Raw genomic sequence first — 8094 nt, 5'->3', positions numbered from 1 at the left:
TTCCCCTGACACAGACGCTTCGCTGATGGAAGCTGTTGGCAGTAAAACTGGCCTCTGATAATGTGAGGATTCTCCCACATCAACCCCCACAGTCCTTTGAGCAGGAGCTGGCCCAGAGCCAACCACAACACTGAGCATGTGTAGGAACCTAATCTCACTTTGACACACATGCCCACGGGTGTGCAAACACCAGTCACCCAGAGCTGCGCACACAACCGCACCGGTAGCGGAGGCAAGCAGGAACGCCCACCTGATGGGGATGCTGCAAAGGTTGCAACTGTGAAAATGATCGTAAGTCACTTTATTCTGTGCTGTCATAACTTTGAACATTTGCCAAATGAACGGTTATAAGTGGTGTGTCACCTGTACTGCATGGATTTCTTTGAAAGGAGGTGGACCCAAGTCTTACAACAGTCTGGCAACTATATTCCTGTTTCTCCTTAATGGGCAAAGTGTGAGAAACGATGGCGATCTCTTAGTGGTGCAGAAAGGCCACTTAGCTTATCATTTGAGGAACTTTGCTTTTTAAAATTATCATCATGTCCTTTAGGATGAGATTGGAGCCCAGCTCAAATCCAGCCTGAATGAGAAGTTCTGGGTAACTATTTTAGCAGAGCTACACAGGGGTGAGAGCCTATTTTTTGCAACTATTATAAAGCCCAGATCAAAAATTTGGTAGGGAAGGAGAAAACAGCGGATGTATCTTTTAGCAGGATAGGAAGAGCTTTGATTCCTTTGATATGGAGAAGACTCCTGCAGAATAACAAGGACAGCTAAGAAAACAAACAGATTATGGAATAAATCAACCCAGAATTTTCACTGGGAGACACAAATGACTGGGCTCAAATTATCATGTTTTGAATGTATTATGGAAAGATCCAGCTCATTGGAAAAATCTGGGAAAGGTGGAAGGGAAGTGGAAAAGATACCCAGCAACAAAGTAGTTGGAGTCAGTCATGAATGCACCATTGAGAGACTTGAAAGAACATGTTAAGGACAGATCATAATACAGGAAATCCATCTGCCAGTTATTTTGATGGCACATACTAGAATAAATGAATCAAATCAAATCAATCAATCAATTAATGATCAATCAAATCATAAACTTTTGTAAAGCGTTTGATTCAGTAGTACACGGCAAGCTATTTCTGAAACTAAAATCCTATGCCATCTCTGGACCCCTACATGTTTGGGTAACCACATTCCTGTCTAACAGACAACAAGTGGTCAGAATAGGAAGTGCCATATCAATTCCTTCTCCTGTCAACAGTGGTGTCTCTCAAGGCAGTGTTCTAGGAACAACACTCTTCATACTCTACATAAACGATCTTTGTGATCACATTATAAGCAACTGTGTTCTCTTTGCTGCTGATGTTAAACTATTTAATTATGCTATTACCCTTCAAAAAGACCTTGACCATGTAGCAGAATAATACAGTGGTACCTCTACTTGCGAACTTAATTCATCCCATGACCAGGTTCATAAGTAGAAAAGTTCGTAAGTAGAAGCAATTTTTCACATATGAATCAATGTAAAAGCAAATAATGCATGCAAACCCATTAGGAAAATCCAAACTTTAAGGGTTAAAAAAAAGCAGTGGGCGGACAAAGTGAAGGCTAACAAAGTGAAGACGGACAACGAGAAGAAGCAAGGAATGGTGGTCCTAACAAAGGCTAATGCCACTCCAAATTGCTCCCAAAATCACCCCTCCAGATACTTTCTATGCCACTCCAAATTGCCTCCAAAATCACCCCTCCAAAAGCTTCCTATGCCACCCCAAATCGCTTCCAAAGTCTTCCAAAATCACTTCTCCTTTCAAAATGCCTCAATTATTATTGCTGCCTTTCTTTAACCCATTTGCTTTCCTTAGGACCTTGATTTGGGGTGGGATAAGAAGCTTTTGGAGGGGTGATTTTGGAGGCAATTTGGGGTGGTGTAGAAAGCTTTTGGAGAGGTAATATTGGGAGCAATTTGGGGTGGCATAGAAAGTATCTGGAGGGGTGATTTTGGGAGTGATATGGGGCAGCGTAGGAAGCATTTGAAGGTGATTTTGGAGGCGATTAGGGGTGGCATGGGAAGTGTCTGGAGGGTTGATTTTGCCAGTGAGATGGGGCGAAGGAAGCAGTAGGCTAGGGGGGATTTTGGCAGCAGAATGGGGCAGCTGCGGGGAGCAGAGGAAGCGGAGGGCTAGAGGGGAAAGTGGCAGGGAAATGGGGAGGCTGCGGAGAGCTCCTCCAACGCGCACTGTTTTGGCCGCTGCTCGCAGCAGCAGCAGCAGCAGCAGCCGAGAGAGAAGCAAGAGTTCGTAAGTAGATAATGGTTCGTGAGTAGAGACAAAAAAATCTTGAACACATGGTTCGTATCTCGAAAAGTTTGTAGGTAGAGGTGTTCATAAGTAGAGGTACCACTGTACTGTGTTCAGTTCTGGAGACCTCACCTACAAAAAGATATTGACAAAATTGAACGGGTCCAAAGACGGGCTACAAAAACGGTGGAAGGTCTTAAGCATAAAACTTATCAGGAAAGATTTAATGAACTCAGTCTGTATAGTCTGGAGGACAGAAGGGAAAGGGGGGACATGACCGAAACATTTAAATATGTTAAAGGGTTAAATAAGATTCAGGAGAGAAGTCTTTTTTAATAGGAAAGTGAACACAAGAACATGGGGGGCACAATCTGAGGTTAGTTGGGGGAAAGATCAGAAGAAACGTGAGAAAATATTATTTTACTGAAAGAGTAGTAGAAGCTTGGAACAAACTTCTAGCAGATGTGGTTGGTAAATCCACAGTAACTGAAACCAAACCTGCCTGGGATAAACATAGATCCATCCTAAGATAAAATACAGGAAATAGTATAAGGGCAGACTAGAAGGACCAGGAGGTCTTTTAAACTTTTTCTCCCCCTAGGCCGTTACAATTGTATGCATGGTATGTTTGTATGTATGTTTGGTTTTGTATATTAAGGGGTTTTAATTCGCTTTTAGTATTGGATTATTATTGTATATTGTTTATGATTGTTGTTAGCCGCCCCGAGTTTTCGGAGAGGGGCGGCATATAAATCCAATTAAACTTGAAACTTGAAACTTTTTCTGCCGTCAATCTTCCATGTTTCTATGTGAAACAACTGGCAACTTCAAATCTCAACCAAAAATGCTGTCTTACACATTGGCAAAAAGAATCAGAATACAAAATACAAACTTGGAGGAAACGAATTGGTAGATGGCTCTCACTCTGTCAAAGATTTTGGAGTACTGTACTGTACAGTGGAACCCCGACATAAGAGCTGCTCTACTTAAGAGCAACTCGAGATAAGAGCTGGGAGGGGAGAGATATTTTTGTTCTACTTACAAGCCCAAATTCGAGATACAAGCGCCAAGGAGCTGTCTCCTGAAGCCAAACGCTAACTTCCGCGTTCGGCTTCAGGAGACAGCTGCGAAGCGGCGCGCGTGTTTTAAAAGGTTGCAGCCGGCCTGGGGGGCTCGGGGGGGGGTGCTTGCAGCTTTCTTTCTTGCTCTTTTTCTTTCTCTCTTTTACCTTCCCTTCCTCTATTTCTTCTTTTCTTTCTCCTTCCCACCTTCTTCCCTCCCTCCCTCCCTTCACTCATTCCTCTCTTACTCTCCCCTTTCATAAGTTTCCTTCCTTCCTCTGTTCCTGTCCCTTCCCTCTTTCCTTCCTTCCTTCCCACCCTCCGTCCATTCATTCACCCATTCCTCTCTTGATCGCTTAAAGCCGGTCCCTGGTGCAAAAAGGGTTGGGGACCTCTGTCCTACAGGATTGGGTGGCAGAGAAGTTGAACATATGTAAATTTAAAAGTTTAAGAAAGTTTACAAGTTAAGTGAAAGAAACTTCATTATTCATTTATATGTACATGTACATTTCTTCATTAAAAACATGTCTTTCTGCATAATTTAGACTAACTTTGTGAGTTTTTTGAGGGCTGGAACCAATTAAAATTATTTACATTAATTCCTATGGGGAAAAGTCGTTCGAGATAAGAGCTGCTCGACTTAAGAGCCCAGGTCCGGAACGAATTAAACTCGTATCTCGAGGTACCACTGTACTTGTATCCAACGACCTAAGTGCCAGAGCCCACCTAACAATATTGCCAAAAAGCCACTTAGTTGTTAATCTAATTTTACATAGCTTCTTCTCGCGATATTACACTGCTAACCAACGCTTAACATTTGTTAGACCAATTATGAATAGAGCTCACCTGTCTGAAACCCGCATTGCATATCAGATATTAATGCTATTGAGAGAGTCCAGAAATATTTCACAAGAAGAGTCTTTCAGTCCTCTGCTCACAACAAAATATTTTATACCACCAAACTTGAAATAATGGGATTAGACAATTTACAATTATGTCGCCTCCGATCTGATCTAAATGTAGTTCATAAAACCATATACCAAAATGTCCTTCCTGTTAATGACTACTTCACCTTCAACCGCAGCAATACACGAGCACATAATAGCTCCAAACTCGGCTGCAGAAAATATGATTTGATCAACAGATTAATGCCTGGAATGCACTACTTAATTCTGTGGTTTCTTCCCCCAATCCCCAAAACCTTAACCTTAGACTGTTTACTGCTGCTATTCGTATACATGTTTGACAAATAAATCAATAAAAATCAATAAAATAAAAATCTTTATGTCTTTAGAAGAAGACATAAAAGAAATAGCCATAGGAGAACCAGTAATGTCTTAAGTTCTGACCCAAAAGCAGGAAACATGAGTTCAATTCCTACCTTAAACATGAAAATCAACTGAGTGATTTTGGGCCAGTTGCTCTCTCTCTCTCAGCTCAGTCCACCTCAAAGAGTTGTTGTGGGGAAAACAGGAATAGTAAGTATTGTTTTGTTTATAATGCAATAAAGACAAGATAAAAATCAAATAACCAAATCGCTCTCAGGGCAGAAGGCACGTGTATATCTTTCCTAAAAAGATCCCTAACTCTTCCCCGCTTTGCTATGGGAAGGGGCCCCAATGCAGCAACCGATTGCAAATAAGAACTGCGTTAAGTTGGTGGAACAGTGCCCTCTGCAGGCTTTGGCTGGGAAAATGGGCCAAACCCGGGAATATCCCCACAATGCTTTTCACTTTGTTTGCGAGTCCCTTCCTTGTTTTCCACCTACCCATAAACAGGACAAGGAAATCAGAGCCGGCGGCGGGGAGCGGCCGCTTCGGGCACCAACCACCCGGACCGGGTTTCGCCGAAACTCAGACCCGGAAGCGGGTGTGGGTGATCGGAGAAAGGTAGGAAATTTCTCCCCTTACTCGATCCACCTTCTGTTTTCCTCTCTCTCCCTCTGCTTTTGATTTTAAACTATGCGAGGAGGCCAAATAGTAAAAGCAGCAGCAGCAGCCCTTTGTGACTCATGAGTAGAGCAGGACTGGCAAAATGATTTTAAAAGTGAACCCATGCCTTCAGCTTCCATCACCATCACTATTATTATTAGGGTAATACCTAGGATATGCTGAGGGCAACTTGTATCAACTATCAGTGCCTGTCAAAAGTAACTGTGATACATTTTTAAATGTTCAGCTGACTGAGTTTCATGCTCAATGAATAAAATATGATGATGATCCCGAATAAATCAGTAATGATGAGTAAAATTTCTTTTTTATAGTCTGTTAAAAACATTGTGCTGACATTTCAACAGCGGAGGAATATAACTTTGTTGCCTTATTTTTTCTCATCCTGTTGTCTCTGCAACATAATAACATCATATAACAACTTGAAAATAAAAGGGAAATAGAAGGAACTGATACCTTTCCTTTGGAATATTCACCCTTGGATTAACCTAGCTGGATTATTTGCTGATTGCCTTTGGATTACTTTGGATTACTTGCTGATTGCCTTTTTCTTGGGATTATTTTTTTGAGAACTTTTTCACATCTGCCTGGTTATATGAACTTCTGACTTCTAACCTGACTCCATTTTGAGATCTACTTTTTTTGCCTTTGTCTTGAATTTGGAAAAGAACATAGACTCCATTTTAATCACAAGAAAACTATTAATTTGACTTCCTTCCTGAGACCTGCAATTGGGATTAAGTATAATTGTATCTTCTGACATTTGGATTCACATTCTTCATTTATTTAGTATAATTTCTTGATTTATAAGAAGACTATAACTATATATATTGTGTTTTCTTTTTGATTAATTAATCCTTTTTTGATCTCCTTCTGATTTTCCTTCTTTTTATTACTATCTGTAAAAGAAGTTTGAATTGAAGGCTATGCACTGTTAGCAAACCTTGGTTTCCTGCTCTATTAGGCAATAGAGCAGGACCAAGGTGCTAGAAGAGTTCAACCCCAGCGAGAAACCAAAAAACCTACCAAATGACAACAACTAAAGATCTAAAGATCTTTTCGGTAAATGTTAATGGACTTAATGAACCAAGGAAAAGGAAACAATTTTTTTCCAAAATCAGAAGTCAAAATGCTCAAATTGCAATATTACAAGAAGTACATATTAAAAAAGATAACCAAAAATTATTGTTGAATCCTAAAATTGGAAAAATGTATGCTGCATTAGCAGATCAAAAAAAAAGAGGTGTGGTGATGTATGTAGAGAATTCTATAAATTCCAAACAAATATATAAGGATAATGATGGTAGAATACTGATTGTACAAGTTGATATTGAACCTAGACCTATAGTGGTTGTTTCTATTTATGCTCCCAATGAAGACCAAATGACATTTTATAAAAATTTACATCAAATAATAATAGATTTAGCTATTGAGAACGTATTAATAATAGGTGATTTTAATGCTATTGTGAATAGGCAATTAGACCATTCAAGGGGGGGGAGTAATAATAAAAGGAAAAAAACAAAAAGAAATCTATTACCTAGTACTTTCCAAAAAATGAAAACAGAATTATTGTTAAATTATATATGGAGGGAAAGACACCCCCATAAAAAACAATTTACGTTTTATTCTAATCCCCACAAAATTTGGACAAGAATAGACATGGTATGGACACCAAAAATGGTTGCAGAACAAATAAGGGAAGTAGAGATAGATGTCAATACATGGGCCGACCACAACCCAATAGTGGTTTATATAAGAATGAATAATAAACAGAATATTTGGCGGATGAATAGAAATATATTAAATGATAAGAAATATAAGGATTGGATCGAAAAGGAATTAAAAATATTTCTTGAAATTAATAAAACTCCAGACACCACTCCACAGAATCTATGGGATACACTCAAAGCTTATATAGGAGGGTTAACAATATCCTATATAGCAAAATACAATAAGGAAAATAAATTAAAGTATGTACAATTAATAAATGAATTAAAACAACTGGAATTTGCATCGCAGCAACACACCAAGAACAGAGATTTTAAAACAGAAATAAATGTAATTAAACATAAAATTAGAATTATAGAACAAAATCAAATAACTGAAAAAATTAAAAGAGCAAAACAACATTATTTTGAACATGCAAATAAACCAGGCAGATGGTTAGCATATAAACTTAGGAAGCAGAGTCAATCCAAATTGATAAAAAAATTAGAAGATAAAGATGGTACAATAAAATATGATACAGAAGGAAAGGCGGATATTGTCTATAATTTTTATAAAGATCTTTATGCCAAAGACAATGTCAGTGAAGATGAAGTTTTTAATTACTTACAGGCTTCAAAACTACCACAAATAACAGAAGACCAACAGACTATGTTGGATGGACCAATAACAATGGAAGAACTCCTAACCATAATTAAAAAACAGAAAAACAATAAGGCCACTGGTCCAGATGCTATACCGGCAGAATGGTACAAGATAGAAAACGAAATAGTAAGAAACCATATGTTAGAAACTTTTAATTTATGTAGACTTGAAGGTAAAATTCCGAAATCTTGGTCAGAATCGTTGACAACTTTAATACACAAATCCGGCACTGACCCAGTAAAAATCAAAAATTATAGACCCATATCTTTATTAAATGTAGATTATAAAATATTTATTGCCATTTACGCAGATAGACTTAAAAGAATTATAAATGGAATAATACACCAAGACCAAAATGGATTTCTACCAGGGCGACAAATTAAAAACAACCTTAGAACAGTAATA

At 38.6% G+C, this 8094-nt stretch overlaps 1 long non-coding RNA gene across 1 annotated transcript; it reads left to right on the top strand.

The window, feature by feature from the left end:
• The first annotated feature begins 5141 nt into the window (after positions 1–5141).
• LOC139153333 (uncharacterized) lies at positions 5142–7754 on the top strand. Its single transcript, XR_011556796.1, has 2 exons — positions 5142–5256; positions 5752–7754. It is a non-coding gene; the product is annotated as an uncharacterized lncRNA (long non-coding RNA).
• Positions 7755–8094: the final 340 nt, after the last annotated feature.

This window comes from Erythrolamprus reginae, chromosome Z (assembly GCF_031021105.1).
Source record: "Erythrolamprus reginae isolate rEryReg1 chromosome Z, rEryReg1.hap1, whole genome shotgun sequence".
Taxonomy (NCBI): Eukaryota; Metazoa; Chordata; class Lepidosauria; order Squamata; family Dipsadidae; genus Erythrolamprus; species Erythrolamprus reginae.
This window is presented reverse-complemented; position numbering and strand designations above follow the sequence as displayed.